Source organism: Dasypus novemcinctus, chromosome 17 (assembly GCF_030445035.2).
Source record: "Dasypus novemcinctus isolate mDasNov1 chromosome 17, mDasNov1.1.hap2, whole genome shotgun sequence".
Classification (NCBI taxonomy): domain Eukaryota; kingdom Metazoa; phylum Chordata; class Mammalia; order Cingulata; family Dasypodidae; genus Dasypus; species Dasypus novemcinctus.
In genome coordinates this window covers 17,261,054-17,277,164 of record NC_080689.1, presented here as the reverse complement: position 1 = coordinate 17,277,164, position 16,111 = coordinate 17,261,054, and the positions used below count along the sequence as shown (strand labels likewise).

The 16,111-nt window shown below is 36.5% G+C and overlaps 1 protein-coding gene across 4 annotated transcripts in view; it reads right to left on the bottom strand.

The window, feature by feature from the left end:
• Nucleotides 1-16,111, bottom strand: part of LCLAT1 (lysocardiolipin acyltransferase 1) — a 223,890-nt gene that overhangs the window by 68,087 nt on the left and 139,692 nt on the right. The window lies entirely within an intron of this gene.

Here is a 16,111-nt window from a genome sequence, read left to right as displayed (position 1 = left end):
TAACTCAAAGTATTAGGTCGGTATAAAAGGAATTGCGGTTTTGGACTGTGAATTTTAAATCATTATGACTAGTCTCAAACACATCTTTATTAATCAAAATAGGAACCATTACAATCAACACAATTTTGCCATGAGAAATAAATTTGCTTATGCCTGTAGCATAAAAATCCATGCTTTGGGATTTGACAAACTCTTTTAAAGCATCTTCTACATCTTGCTGGTTGTGGAAGTGTTTTCCCTGCAAAAAGGTGTCGAAATGCTCGAAAAAGTCCTAGTCGGTTGGTGAGCAGTCAGGTAAATATGGTGGATGAAGGAAAACTTCGTAGCCCAATTTGTTCAACTTTTGAAGCGCTGGTTGTACAATATGCAGACAGGCACTGTTGTGGAGAAGAGCTGTGCCCTTTCTGTTGACCAATGCTGGCTGCAGGCACTGCAGTTTTCAGTAAATCTCATTGATTTGCTGAGTATATTTCTCAGATGTAATGGTTTCACTGGGATTCAGAAAGCTGTAGTGGATCAGACTGGTAGCAGACCACCAAACAGTGGCCATGACCTTTTTTTGGTGCAAGTTTGGCTGTTGGAAGTGCTTTGGAGCTTCTTCTCAGTCCAACCACTGAGTTGGTCATCACTGGTTATGGTATAAAATCCACTTTTTGTCACATGTCACAATCCAATCGAGAAATGGCTCATTGTTGTTGCACAGAATAATAGAAAACAACGCTTCAAAACAACAATTTTTTTGATTTTCAGTCAGCTCATGAGGTACCTGCTTATCAAGCTTTTTCACCTTTCCAGTTTGCTTCAAATGCCAAATGACCATAGAATGGTCAATGTTGAGTTCTTCAGCAAGTTCTCGTGTAGTTTAAGAGAATCAGCTTCGATGTTGCTCTCAATTGGTTGTTTTTGTTTTTTTTTTAAAGATTTATTTATTTATTTAATTTCCCCCCCTCCCCTGGTTGTCTATTCTTGGTGTCTATTTGCTGCATCTTGTTTCTTTGTCCGCTTCTGTTGTCCTCAGCAGCACGGGAAGTGTGGGCGGCGCCATTCCTGGGCAGGCTGCTCTTTCCTTTCACGCTGGGCGTGTTTCCTCATGGGCGCACTCCTTGCGCGTGGGGCTCCCCCACGCGGGGGACACCCTTGCGTGGCACGGCACTCCTTGCGCGCATCAGCACTGCGCATGGCCAGCTCCACACGGGTCAAGGAGGCCTGGGGTTTGAACCGCGGACCTCCCATGTGGTAGATGGACACCCTAACCACTGGGCCAAAGTCCGTTTCCCTCAATTGGTTGTTTTCAACTTCTGATGGTCGGCCACTACATTCCTCTGCTTCAAGGCTCTCGATTCCTTTGCAAAAGTTCTTGAACCAACACTGCACTCTATGTTAGTTAGCTCCTGGGCCAAATGTGTCGCTTATGTTGCGAGTTGTCTCCACTGCTTTACAACTCATTTTGAACTTAAATAAGAAAACAGCTCAAATTTGCTTTTGTCTAACATCATTTCCATAGTCTAAAATAAATATAAAATAAACATCGAGTAACTAAGCCATTAGCAAAAACATACAAAGCTAGAACATTAAAATGATATATAACATAGCCATATTTATTTAAAAATGTATGCCAGTTATCAAATGGCAAATTTCAATAATGCAAAACTGCAATTACTTTTGCACCAACCTAGTAATTGCTAAACTATTCAGAAACTTCATTTGGATTTAATATTATGAACTACTGTGCCTGTTAAGACTCTGTTCTAGTAGAAACATGTTAAGTTTTATGACCCAGAAAAGAATTTCAATGCCTTTTTAGGCACTACTGCTTTTATTAATAGACTAGAAGTAATTTCCATGTACTCACACTAGAAACTGTATGAAGTTCTCCAGAGTGGAAGCAAGTCATGGCCAAGTGGTAGGTCTTTTATTAAAATACATCTAAGAAAAGTCTGCAAAAATAGGAATAGTTTGTTGTCCAGCTTTGAGGAATGCTGGGTAACTTATCTCAGATATGGTAACCAAAAGTAGTGGCAACTGTGCTGAGAAAAGGCATGTACTAACACTTCTTCTTCAACTGTAAGTTAGTGCATTACTATTGTAAATCACCAAGAAGTTAAGGCAAGGAATAGGGTGACCCTTATGCCCTGACTTCTAGGAAGGTCAACACTAGTGTTTATGTCTGTTCAGAGCAGCTCTTCTTAGTTTGGATAATAATTACATATGCCTTCCCCAAGCCCCTAACCCAGACATAGTTAATTACCTGACTTTGGCACTTTGGGCCATGTTTTATTAATTTCATCACATGCTAATGGATATTTCCAATTCTATGAGGAAATAGGGGACAAGTAAATCATAAACAATCAAATAGGATTTTTTAAACGTTTGAACAATAGTCTTAAAACCTCTGACAAAGTTGCCATATGGAACCCTAAACAACTTTTATTTCAGACTACATTTATAGAATACAAAATTAATTCAAAGAATTGAGACGTTTTAGAGCTAAAATCTATCACTTCAAAGAAAGCAACTGTTAACCTACTGATAATATGAACAACTCTCAACATAAATTTCTCACATTTAATGCCTAGGAAATTGTGTAGCACCCTCACATTATCAAAAGCTAGTTGTTTAAAAGTCCACTAACAAATATCCAAGTTCTGTGGATTCTTTTATATATAATAATGCCAAGCAATAAGGAATCAGACAGATGTTTACTTAAGAGTACCCAGGTATTTGTTAGAGAAAAGCATTTTAGTCATCACAACTGGGTCTGTGGCATTCACAACAGAGATTATGGTCATGGTTGAAGACAAAGAATAACAGCACAGACATGAAACCTGCCATGAAGAGATTTGAGAGAGAGGTTTGTTTTTTATATCCCAATGTAAAATATTAAAGTGAAAGAATCCAAAACATTGTAAATTAGCCTGTTAGTTCATTATAATAAAATGAGATTATGACTGGGAAAGATACTTTATAAAATGAAGACTGAGAAACAAAGGCAAAGTAGTGGTTTTATTATTTTTATTTCTCCTACAAGCATTGCTTCCTATGAAAAAGAGATGATTAAGCCACACAAAAAAAGCATTTCTGCACTAAGTTACTAATTACTGCAAAATAAAGCACACTAAAATAGTCATTTTGTGTGTATATGCATGTTTTAACAGATTCTCAAAATTTGATAATCTTACCAAGTAGGAGGATACATGGAATTTATGGCATGTGGTCAAATGGAATAATCTTGTCAAGGAGGGAGTAAAAGACATTGAGAATATACATGCCTCACTCTTCAATATAACTTTGTTAAGAGAAGGTAGGTGAATTAGAAAGTCACCAGCATTCTTTCAACACCTAATACTCTGTCCAGTACAGAGAAGCCAGCTTATAAGAGCTGCACGAGGGCTAGTTATGCTCAGGACAGGCTATGACAAAGTGAGTTTAGGTGCTTTTAGCAATCAGATGACAACTATAGGGTGCCTTTGTAATAAAATATAGTAGTAACAATCAGTGCAAAACGAAAAGGAGAAAATGACCATTTAGAGAGCCATTCAGACAATTTTTAATATTACTAATTAAACAATTTCTATATTTAGTTTCATGTTCTTATAGAACTTTGTTTTTCTTCATCAGAGTGCTTTTTTTTTAAGACGTTAAAGCACATGAACTTAGTTTGCATATGCACAGGCATACACGCACACACATACATATCAGCAAGGTCAATGTTTTTTAAATGACATCTTTGTAATACTCAAATATTAATTTATTTAAAAATACAAGAATAGGCCCTTGAAGCTTGAAAAATGCAGAAAGAATATTCTGAATATGGAAGAAAAAAATCCATCATGCTAAAAGAGAAAAGGCAAAACCTTTATAAATAATAAAATGGAAACATGCCCAGTATAGAGGAGAGGTCAGGCAAAGCTTTTTTGGACAAACCCAAAAAAGAAATAAAAACACATCCACAATGAATCTATATACTATACAAAACCAAAAAGCAGGCATAAGCTCCTGTTAAAATGAATTTCCAAATTCAAGGATCCACTGGGCTTGGATTCAGACCAACTTTGGTGAGAAAAAATTTTGATTTTCATATGAACAGGAGGCTAAATAATATCATTACATAAGTTTTGCATACTTACCTGAAATTCTTACATCTTGCTTCAAATAACACTGTAAGGACATAAAGATTTAGCGTGTACCTGTCACACAGTAAGTTGAAACCTTGACCCTTATCACCCGCTGTTGTTTCAGGTCTCTCACTTTTGCCCCCAGAGGGAAAACATTTCAAGGGATGTTACTTATATAGCATAGTCTCCAAGTTATCACTCAAGGGCAATTCCACAAGTTTTACTTACAAAGTTTCTTCATGATTCTGAATTTTAAAATAAATATTTTACAAATGTTACAGTTCTCAGGATTCTTTAGACAGTGTGTTACTCTTAAGAAAAAAATAGAAACATTATAACAACATCAATATTAGGCACAGATAAGCCTTTTGAATAAGTAAAGTACCACATCTATCATAATTTATAGTCCTCTATGAAATGATAATCATCTAAAAATAGCAGAAAATATATTTTGAGAACTTTTTATTAATTGCACCATGAAACATGCAGTCATTATAACCCAGCCCTAACTTTCACAATGGGAAGTATTTATAATAGTTCGTTGGTATTAGAAAATAGTTTATAGGTCCAGGTCAAAATTTTTCTCCTTTTGAAGTCAAGTGGTACAGAGAGGCATAAGCCTGCAATGACCGTCTCTTTGGCTCTGTCTCAGAATCTGAGATACAGAGTACAAATGATAACAAATCATGGAAACATTGTATTAATAACCATATTTTCAAACTGATTTTTATATGATCAAACGCTAAAACCTTGTTCATTTAAGTTATAAATAGCCTGTTTCTGCATATCTATTCTAATAGTAAACATGATTTTAAGAAACTAGCCTAAATTTTATTCTTCAGTAGTTAAAATGCAGGAGAGTGTTTTAGGATAGCTTTTATTACCAGATGTGCGTCTGTCACACTTGGCCCTGTGGCACTGCTATAAAGCTCACCTCTGCAACAATGAAGGGGTTCACATGAATTAATATCTACCAAGTGTTTAATCTCTAGACTGAAGGTGGCAGGGGACATTACTAATCAGATGTACATAAAAACAAACAAGAAATGTGAGGTACATATATGCACGGTAGTTGCTTAAAATAGATTATCTATAAAAGCCTGTAGAAAACCGTAAATTCACTGAATATCTATAAAATTCTTGGCATTCTTCCAGGGTCTCAGATATGAAAGTAAACAAGGCATGGTATCTACCCTAAAGGAACTGATAGTCCAATAGGGGAGACAGAAAGAAAAATCATAGATTATAAAAGAATATAAAAATAAGTGATTAAGACAAAAACACAGAGGATGATGTTAATAAAGAAGAGAGGAACCCAATAGCCTAGAGAGGTCAGGAAATTGTTTGAAGTAGAAAAGATACTTGAACTGTCTAGAAGGATAAATAGGCGTTAGCCAAATGACTGGAACAAGAGAAGGAATAACATGTAAAACAAGGGATAGGTAATTTTTATCTGAGTGTATTCCACATGGCTGGAATGAAGAGAGGGCATAGAATCAGGGCAAGAAGGAACACCAGAAAGTCCACACAGATAGAGCGCTGAGTGCTGGCCAATGGTCCACTTTCTATGAGCAAGGCTTGGTGCTCATAAAGCACTGTGGAGAATACAGAAACACATAAATTCCTACTGTTTTCTGAGGAACCTACTGGCCAACCTCAGTTCAGAGGTAGAGTGGCTTCAAGGCACACAGGAAATCTCATTAGACTCTTCAACTTCCATGAGAGAATGTCAGTCTTACTCCTAGCTCACCTATATTAAAGCACTTGGCTCTGCACTTAACTCATGGTACAAAATATCAGTGCAGATGCTTTACCAGGAGAAATCAACCTCAGTGTAAACCAATTTTCACCCAAATCTCAGGGACAAGTGAAATACCATTTATGGAGAGTGGCTTTAAGGACACTCAGTCTGTCCATACCTTTAGAGTTCAGATGCTCTAAATCATTATATAGCCCCAATGTTCAACCTATAGCAGGACAAACTGTTTGGGTGAACTGTTTTATTCATTATGCCATTAGCCAGCATGGACAAGTATAATGAGGCTAGTGGACTAGCTGTACAAGTTGTGTTACATTTGATATGAAGATGTAGTTGAGGAATCTGCATGACACCCCACAATGTACTCTGTGAGGAACCATGGAGATAGTTCTCTGAAGTCTTTCAAAAACAGCTGTGCTTTTACCACACATGTGCTTTACATTAATCTTATGAGCCTGGTGGATGATCCTGTTTAGTTTCCTTCTATAGAAGCTGTCCATAAGCTCAGGGCTAATATTTGGGCTCTCATTTTATAAGAATACAGAACTTTATAACACATACTTTGTGTACTAATCTCACATCCAATTTTTAAATTTTTACCCTTATTTGCCCTTTACTGCAATTTCTTCTCTTATATATGCTTTGTTGCTGCTGTTGTTATATCATACACACTTAGGTTTGTCACTTTAAATCTTTATTGGACATAGCAGGGTATGAAATTACATCAACCAATTAGCTGATCAGTTTAAAAAACATAAAGAATATTTATTATATGCCAAGCCCCATGTTGAAAGCTGGGGATAAAAAGAGTGTCAACAAGGCAGACTTAATTTTTATGGTCAGGAAACTGAGTTGAAGAATGAAATACATAATTAAAAAAGTAGTTAAAAGACAGCGGACTTGGCCCAATGGATAGGGCATCCGCCTACCAAGTGGGAGGTCCACGGTTCAAACCCCAGGCCTCCTTGACCCATGTGGAGCTGGTCCATGCACACTGCTGATGCGCGCAAGGAGTGCTGTGCCACACAGGGGTGTCCCCTACACAGGGAGCCCCATGCGCAAGGAGTGTGCCCCTTAAGGAGAGCCGCCCAGTGCGAAAGAAAGTGCAGCCTGCACAAGAATGGTGACGCACACACAGAGAGCTGACACAACAAGATGATGTAACAAAAAGAAACACAGATTCCCGTGCTGCTGATAAGGATAGAAGCGGTCACAGAAGAACACACAGAGAATGGACACAGAGAGCAGACAACTGGGGGGAGGGGAGAGAAGGGGAGAGAAATACATTAAAAATAAATCTTAAAAAAAAGAGACAGTGGGAAAAACATTCATACAGGGAACACAGGTCAGGGGCACCTAACCAAGCCTGTGATACTCAGGAAGGATTCCCAGAAAACCTGAGGAGGATGAGCTCTGGCTATACCAAAGAAAGCTCAGAGTACTTTGTACTCCAGGAACGAAAAGCAGTTCAGTAAAGCCAGAACAAACAGTGCAAGCCAGGAGATGGGCAGTCAAGCCAGAGAAGAAAGCAAGACCCTAAAGGGCCTGGTATACCACGTTAAAGAAAAGGAGATGGAACCATGGGGCACTGTGAAACCAAGGAAGGTTTAGGCAGGGACATAATCAGACTTGCACTTTAACATTTACCAAGTGCTTACCATTTTTCAGGCACTGTGCTAAATGCTTTATGTACAGGACCTCACTGAATCCTCACGAAAGGGTTGTGAAATCATATAACAGAAGTACTATTATTATTTCTAGTTTACATAAAGAAGAAACTGAGGCTTACTGAGGGAAAGTAACTAAACCAGTCACACTGCTAATGCTAGTGAAGTCAGGTCTTTAGATTCCAGAGTCTGAGCACCTAACTTAGTGCACGGCCACCCTCATTTAGAAAGAGACTTGAAACTCCATTTACAATATAGATGGGCAAAGGTCAGACTGAGGTTAAACTGAGGTCAGACCAGAGTTAGCAAGACCAACTGAGCACCTATATGACAATTCAGGGGAAATATGAAGATAAGCAGACCAGGACGGCAGTGAGAATGAAAAAGAAAAGGAGTAATTTGAGAGAGACATGTTAGAGGTAGAATCAAAATACATTGGTTAGGATTTCATCGCAGATAAGAAAGACAGAGGGGAGTGAGTCAAGAATGACTCCCCAGTTTATGGCTTGAGCAACTGAATCAATGATTAAGACAGTGTTCATAATAGTGCTTAAGACAAAGGCTCTGCAGTGAGACTCCCAGCTCTGCCATTTAAAATCTGTAAGCTGAAGTATCTGTAGAACCTTCAAGTGTTGAAGGTCAGATGCATGGCTTTGAAATCAGAGAGGACTTGCAGACTAAGAATGAGGATCTGTGTGATAATTTAAGCCACCAATGTGAATGATGTGGCCCAGGGAGGAGGTATGGAGTGTGAGGACAAAGGAAGCCAGGAGACTGTTAAGAGTAACATAAACATTCAAGAGGGTAGACAGAGAAGAAAACTTCCCAAAATGTCTGTGAATGCTCAGTAAAGTAGGAGAAAAGTGAGAGAGTATATTTCAAAGGAGAGAGTGTTACTTCAAATAAAATGCCAAATGTTACTAAGAAGAGTGGAAAGGTTATCACTGGATTTAGAGATAAAGGCTTTGTAATAATCTAGGTGACAGAGACTTTGTTGGAAGGCCCCCTGTGCTAAGTCTGATAAGAGAGGACCAAAGATATTCAATCCAGATGACTGCTAGGCTGGGGGAACTGGGAATGAACTCTCGAAAGAAGACCCTTAAAAAAAGAACAGCATATGGAGAGATTAAATAGGAGAACGAAGCATTGCTGGCTTTAGCCTGGAGAGACATAATCAGAGGCAAAATTCAGAAAGCATAAGGCACAGTCAGGAATGGTCTATTAATCCCAGGTGGTTGGCTCACACTGCCTAAAGGAAAGTTGTAAGTAGTAAAATTTTAAAAGTAGATTGGGGGAAGTGGATGTGGCTCCACCCCTTGGGCACCCGCCTACCACATGGGAGGTCCTGATTTGGGTCTCATGCCTCCTAAAGATGAGCAGACACCACATTCTGCTGCAACAAGCTTAGATGCTGCCTCCCACCACAATGAGCTTAGATGCCACTGTCTGCAGCAATGAGCTTAGATGCCACCTCCTGCTGCAATGAACTAGACTCCACCTCCACTCCAACAAGCAGATGCCACAAGCCAGCAGATGCCACAGCCCATGTGGAGCACATGTGGCTCAGGCTGTTGGTTACTCATCTCTTATGTGGGTCCCGGATTCGGTTCCCGGTGCCTCCTGGAGAAGGCGAGCAAACAATGAGCAGACAGACAAGAGAACCATCTGTGGTGGAGGGGGATAAATAAAGAAAACTAAATAAAATAAATCTTTAAAAAAAGAAAAAATTAAAAAGGAGATTGGAACCTACTACTGGAGTCCTTTATAAACGGAATACATACAGAGAAGGAGAAAGAAGGCCACAGAAGCCAGAAACTGAAAGCAAGGAAACTAGAAGAGAATGAAGAGACTGGCAGATATCACCATGTACCTTGTCACGTGACAGAGGAGTCAAGGATCACCAGCAGCCATCCCCAGAATGTCACAGTCTTCAGGCAGAAAGCATCAGCTTATGATACTTTGAATTGGACATTTTCTCAGCCTCAAACTGTAAGCTAATAAATGCCCACTGTTTAAGCCAATTCATTTCATGGTATCTGTTTTAAACTAAAACAAAGCCATAATATAAAAAGTCTTGACCAAGGAGTTTAGAAGTGGCATAAATATTTAAATGCCTTTCCTCCCTGGAAAACACCTATTTATTCATTAATTTTCAACACACATGCCAACTCTTCAGTAATCACTTTAGACAAAGATAGGCTCCCCTTACTTTATGTCCTCAAGATACCGTCTATTCATATATCTTATTACATTTCATTAAAATTATGCTTTCTAAACCTAATGATCCTCAAAGGAATGAACTGTCCTTGATATCTCAGCAAGGCAAGCAATGTAGGTGTATAAGAAATATATTCTGAACAAAAGAACATATATATGTTACATTAGAGTTACATTTTATGAAGACTATTAGCAGTAGGTAATGTGGATTAGCAAAGGAGAAACCAGAGGTGGACCTGTTAGAAAGCCCCAGGAATAGTGAAAAGGAAAAGAATGAAAATTCAAACCAATATGGTCACTATGGAAATGTTGGAAGGTAGGTAACTCTAAGAGATGTTTCCAGGCAAATCAATACAACTTGGTGACCAATAGAAATGAGGCAGGACAGAAGAGTAAGACTTTCCAAAAAACTTTATATAATGTGTGCCCTTTGGTTCAGTAATTATTTGGAAATTTATTCTAAGGAAAAAATTACAGAGATTTATGCATACTTTGCTATTATTTATAATGGTGGAAAATTGGAAACAACTTTAATATTGAACAATAGAGGACTAGTTAAATACTGATCCCTCTATCTGATAGAATACTATGCATACATTAACATATCATACATATAGAAAATATGGAAGAACGTGTGGGAAAATTGTCCACACTATAGTAACAAAAAATAACAAAAAACTATATATGATTTGGCCCTAATTCTGTTTAAGAGACATGTGTGCATATACAAAAATATAGGAAGAATATATGAAAAAAGATAGGTACTAGGTATTTCTAAGAAGTGTTGGCAAGATTATGGGTACCTTTATTTTCTTCTTTATAATTAATTTTTCAAAGTTTTATAATAACTACATTCTAATTTAACAAAAAAACAAAAATTATATTTTTTATAGAAAATCAGGCAGTGTTAAGAAAATCAAGGTCTTTTGAGACTTAACAGAAAAAAGGGAAAAGATGGAACTACTATTTGAAAAGAGAGATAGTTTAAAGTATGTTTTTTTGTTTTGTTTTGTATTATCAGAGAAATGGAACAAGTTTGCAGGCAAAAAGGAAGATGTTGTTAAATATAGGAACCAGAAAAATAAAAGAGATGCTTACAAAAAGGAAATCCCTTATATCTTATTCCATTTAAAGAAAACTCACAGTACAGCCAAGCATATCAGGGAGAAAGCTTGGAAAGAGAAAAATTCTACAAAGAATTATTTTTTGTAGCTCTCGGAATAGAAAAACTGTAAACTTATTACACAGTGGAAAGAACATGAGCTTTGGCATCAAACAGACCAGAGTTTAAATCCTGGTGCCTCCACTCAGCAGTGTGTGACCCTGGGCCAGCTGCTGAAGTAAGCCAGTCTTGTCAGGCAAAACACAGGCAAACTACTGCCTAGGGCAGTTATGAGAATCAAGTGATATGAATGAAATTGCTAGTGGGGTAGCTATGAGCCCAGGATCCCACCACCATACCTTCTGATACAGCAGGTCTGAGTCTGAACAGGAGTATCTGTGTTTTTAAAAAGCTCCATAGGTGATTCTACTGCATAGACAGGATAAAGAAACATGTGTCAACTCAATGCCTGATTACATGGCAGGTACCTGATCAATGTGAGATGGTTGTTTTTATGTACAGACTCTAAGCTTCTATCATTTTAATTATGCCTGCCATACTTTTTTCATTAAATACAATGTCATGATCTTTCCTATATGAGCAGCTAAGACGTTTTTTGCTATGTAAGAGACACATGGAAGGTTAGAGAGAGACAGAGAGAAGCAGAGAATTAAAATGAGCAAAGAAAACAATATAAATGCCACTTTATAGTCTAAAACAATACCTTGACATTTAAAGATTCAATATGAGAGGTTCTTGACATGTAGTCATGCCATTTTGCTGAGATGAATTTGAATCATTTCTGCTTCATGATGTGCTGGACCAAGTCACCAAGTTGATCTGTGAACCTACTCATTGATCAGTACCCAAATGTCATTCAGGTTTTCTTTTTACTCTATTCATAACCATAAATAGATAAATGTTTTATTTCATAGTAAAATGGCTTCAAAAGAAAGTCAACTGCTATGCCTTAGAAGTATGTGCAAATTTGAGGAAACGGAAAAGATCTCAGAAAACATTCTAGCAAATGTCAACAGTCTACTGTACAATTATATATTTTTAACAAAACAGAAAGGTCTTATCCTATTTCATAAATAACTTCTAGCAATAAAAAGCCACATGAAAGGCCTGATACATGATATGTCAATGGTTTTCTTGACTTTCTTCCTTGTATCCTAAAACATGCTGGCTCATAGGAAGGGTAACTGACTATGATTCCAGGTGAGACTTGCCGACTAAGATAAAGGTGACATGAGTCACACAGAGTGATGGCTCCTGCTGGGCATTGAGTCCCCCACTATTTACAGCCACTACAGAAAAAAACAGACCAGACAGTCAGTAGGTTGTAGTAGAGTAAGCAAAAAGTCCCAGAACTTATAATGGTCTAATAACGCTGCTGAAGATTGAAGTGTCGATAGGTATACTGCTTTTACTTCCCAGGTAACCACTACCTTTCTTAGCGCAAATGAGAATTACTGTAGACCAAAATAAGGACACCAAATGCAGAACCATTAGGTGCTATATACATAATCTAAGCATTAAGTCAGCAATTCTCTCTCCCTGAAGAGTTTTGTTCAGGTATACTAGTCCAAATTATCCAGTGGGAATTAATTTTTTCTTTAGTGGTTGAATCTATATCCCCTAGATTAGTAGAAAGACAGCATCCTTCATTTCCTTCATATTCCGAATTAACCTTAGGGGTTAAATATGGATTGTTTACCTTTGAATTCTAAAACGTGTTATTTGAAACTTCAAACTTAAAGATAACTATATGATGTTTTAGACTCTTAACACATGAACTGATTTACTGAATAACTTGATCAAGAAATGGACACTCTAAAACCATGACTATTTGGGGAGAGGAACTAAGTTTTTCAATAATAATGGCTCCAAACACCTTATTAATATTATCTGCCATGCTCCAACACAAATCTTCAGCTCAGTCAGGTTGGTTTTTCCTAGTTGACAGCTCAGGTCTACATCAGCCCAAACTTTGTGCCGTGAATTTACACTCTTTTCTGCCCTCCTCCATCCTCTTTTTATCTGCCTATCCAAAGCACACAACTTCTTGATGAAGCCTCACCTGAGTGTTTCAACACTGCTGAATGCTCCTGTAATTATTCAGTATAATATCTATATGCTATATACCATAAAGTATAAATATAGGACACTTCATTATATTGTTGTTTTATTCTTTAGGTTTTCCCATGTGTATTATTCTTATCTATCCATGAGGACTATAAAACTCTTGAAGGTAAAGGAAAAGTCATATGAGATACACCCTGAAACAAATATGAAGTGTTTTATTCCCCACCCCCAATGACTTTACCTAATAATTTCAAGGTGTTTCAAAAGTACATAATTCTGCCACCTAATGGTGAAAGTAATTAATGTATGGTTACAACTAAGTTATTGGATTATAAAAGGTATGATACAGTCAAAAAATGGTTGAACCAAATCATTATTTACTTGAAATCAAAGAATAAAAAAACTATTATTAAAAACAATGAAGCACTGGAGAAGATGAATGTAAAAAAACTGGAGTACAGTGAGGAATTAAAGTTTAAAATTATGTAATAAATTTATTATAGCTGTGTAATTAAAAAAAAAAACTTTTAAGTTAGCAACTTTGTTTTGTGTTAATCCAGTACTGAAAAAAAAATTATATACTCATGAAAAGGTTCTGCGTACAGAACTACATATAAACTAAATCATTTATGACAGGTATCTATCAATAGTAAAAGACCGAAAAAATTATTCAACTTAACCAATACTGATTGAGTCTCTATTACGGAGACTCATTTACTATATTTAAGTAAATACATTCTTGCCACTTCCCATCTGAGCATCCTTTTCACAGTGCTCATGTGCTAGGTGTTCCTTTGGCAAATCAGAGCCTGTTGGCTCTCTACATGGGGGTATGCATTTCTGTAACACAGAGAGGAAGTGCAAGAAAAGTAATGGTCTAGTAGGGGTATAAAGCAAGCATACAAATGATAGAAATCAAGGTACTACGGGTAAAATTTTGCAATTATTATCACAAGAACAATATATTTGTACAAAATTAAATAATGGGTATCATAATTTAGGGTACATGTGTGTTTTCCAAATGTTCTTAATCTAGGTGAAATATATTCTAAACAGAGGCACAAATATTACTTTCCTTCTCTTGCATTCCACATCTTCACTGCTTTCTTATAAGACTTTATTCTTAACCTTTTTTTTAAATAAAAAATAACTTCATTTCAACTTCAAAAAATACTGTAATAGGCAAAAGGCAGCTTAACAAATTATGGAAGTACTGCTTTAAAAAATCCTATTCAGGTCCCATTCTATTTATCTAACTGAAACAGAATCATCTAACTGTTTTTGTCTCTCCTTTTCACTGATTTACAGAGGGGGGTAATCAGTTGCCAGTTCTGGCAGAAAAAATTACATGTTGTGGTTGTTGACTAGTGCTTTCCCACTGCACATTTCCCATGCACATTCCCCAAAGTTATATCAGTTTGCTACTAAAATATTTTCCAGATTTCAGAACAGAGAGTTCTGTAGATAAATCTTTATCCACTATACAATTATCTTTCAATTATTCTGCCCACATTTAGGACAATATTAACAGAAAGATGTATTCTAAAAGCAAACTTGTATTGTTAAGAAACTTCATTACCAGTATCCAGTATATGAATGTATCCCATGATGTCAGAAATATCACTGAGGAAATCATTAAATACTACAAAACATCATATTATATAAGGAAATACAAAGGATACAATGTGTGAATGAGAAGGGTAAGTCTAAGTTGGGTGCCACTCTAAGTGGTACCATGTGAAAAAAGTAAATTTTTTTTAAAAAACCATTATCACTTTAACTTTTTGGTGCTTCTCTACACCACTCCAGAGGTACTGAACTGTTTTTCCATGAACTTATATAGGTAGAAATCCATTCACTATTTATATCTAATACGGCCATTAAACCCACAAGTCCATTTCATACTATTTACAGTCACAAACTTCCAAAAGCAAACCAAACTAATGCGGACATTATTTTTGGTTTACTGTAACAATGTGATTTCAGATTGACTGTCTACATTTCTTTAAGAAGTGGGTACTTGGCTGTAAAGAAGCTGCATCTTAGAAGCATTCATTAACTGAGATTATATACATAACTAAAAGAACACTGAACTCAAAAGGAGCAACAGTGATGCCATCTGGGAAAGAAGTAAGAATTTATACCTTTTCCTACATAATGGCTCAGGAACTTTTCTATTAGGTACAAGCAGTTTTATGACAACTTAGCAATTACCAAATGAAGGTGATAATTTGTCACAGATGTCACCAACACACAATATGGCTTGCTAGAAATCAGAATCGAGAGCAGAAACATTTTAACAAGATTATTCTTCTGCTAGGTGAGTCTGAGCTTTGAATTGTTCTTAGAAAAGTATTTAGTTATGTTTCTGAGTAGTTCCTCCTTCATATATGTCCATATATGATATTTATTTGTATGAAGACATGTGTAAGGACATATAATCACATAAACATGTAGAGCTATATAAAAAGTACAGTTGGATATTTATATAATAAAAATGATCAATCTTAAACAGTGAAATGGGTATGATATCTTCAATGAAATCACCATGTCCTCACAGGCCCTTCAACAAACACAGTGAGTAAATGTAAGGTAGTAGTGTGAGCACAGGAAGCAAAAGAAGGAAGTTATATCCCTGACTAGTGTAACCTTCAGAAATTTACTTACCAACTTAGAGGGCAGTTTTGTTCACCTATAAAGTGAATACAGAAGTACTTGCCTTCCTGCCTACCGAATCATTTGGTGGAATGAACAGAGTAATTAAAAATTATGTTTTAAGCTATAAAGAACTATAACAATCTAAGATAGTGAGAGAATGATGCATTCCAAATAATGAGAGCCAAATATAAGGTTGGTGTAAATGACAATATTTTCAAGACAGATTTGTTGCTTTAAGAAATATTTAAAAATGGAATTATAGTCTAACTGTAGGTATCATTTTCTGTCCCAGCAAAGGGGAAGAAATGTTTTTACAGAGATATCTTTATATTTCTAAAGAACACATAGTGAAAGATTTTAGTGAATGGGGTTAACTGCAGTTATAAAAAGACAGTTAAATGAACCTCATTTTTAAAAATAAAGTATGAGAAAGTGCCTTGTAAATTCTAAAGGGCAATGCAAAAATTTAACCATTTTTGCCACTTATATAAAAAAATACATTTTG